General features: G+C 42.4%; 1 pseudogene; it reads left to right on the top strand.

Moving 5' to 3' along the window:
- The first annotated feature begins 441 nt into the window (after positions 1–441).
- Positions 442–541, top strand: LOC127124637 (uncharacterized; annotated as a pseudogene).
- The last annotated feature ends 212 nt before the right edge of the window (positions 542–753 follow it).

Here is a 753-nt window from a genome sequence, read left to right as displayed (position 1 = left end):
TTCTTCCAATTTGGGTTATAGGTATTCGAGTAGGGGCTTCCTTGAGCATAGTTTACTTGCTCTGCTTGGATTCCAGTCAAGAGTTGACATTCCGCAGGAGTGTGGCCTTGGATTCCACAGACTTCGCAATTCGGAGTTATAGCAACCACGGCGGCTGGAGGTGATACGTTTAAACTTTCAATTTTCTGAACCAAAGCATCCACTTTTGCATTGACGTGATCAAGGTTACTTATCTCGTACATGCCAGTTTTCGGTTGAGGTTTTTCCACCGTTGTTTGTTCGGTTCCCCACTGATAGTGATTTTGGGCCATGCTCTCGATAAGCTGGTAAGCATCAGCATAAGGTTTGTTCATTAGTGCACCACCTGCAGCGGCGTCTATTGTTAACCTTGTATTGTATAAGAGACCATTATAAAATGTGTGAATTACTAACCAGTCTTCCAAACCATGGTGTGGGCAAAGTCTCATCATGTATTTGTATCTTTCCCATGCTTCGAAAAGAGACTCGTTGTCTTTCTGTTTAAATCCGTTTATCTGGGCTCTTAACATAGTTGTTTTGCTTGGCGGAAAATATCGGGCAAGAAAAACTTTCTTCAACTCGTTCCATGTGGTGACTGAGTTGGAAGGAAGTGATTGAAGCCATCTTCTAGCGCTATCTCTTAATGAGAAAGGAAAAAGACGAAGTCGAATTGCCTCTGAAGGGACACCATTAGCTTTAACAGTATCAGCGTATTGGACAAATACGGATAAATGA

This window comes from Lathyrus oleraceus, chromosome 2 (assembly GCF_024323335.1).
Source record: "Lathyrus oleraceus cultivar Zhongwan6 chromosome 2, CAAS_Psat_ZW6_1.0, whole genome shotgun sequence".
Classification (NCBI taxonomy): Eukaryota; Viridiplantae; Streptophyta; class Magnoliopsida; order Fabales; family Fabaceae; genus Lathyrus; species Lathyrus oleraceus.
The sequence above is the reverse complement of the archived record's forward strand: the minus strand, read 5'-3'. Positions and strand labels throughout refer to the sequence as shown.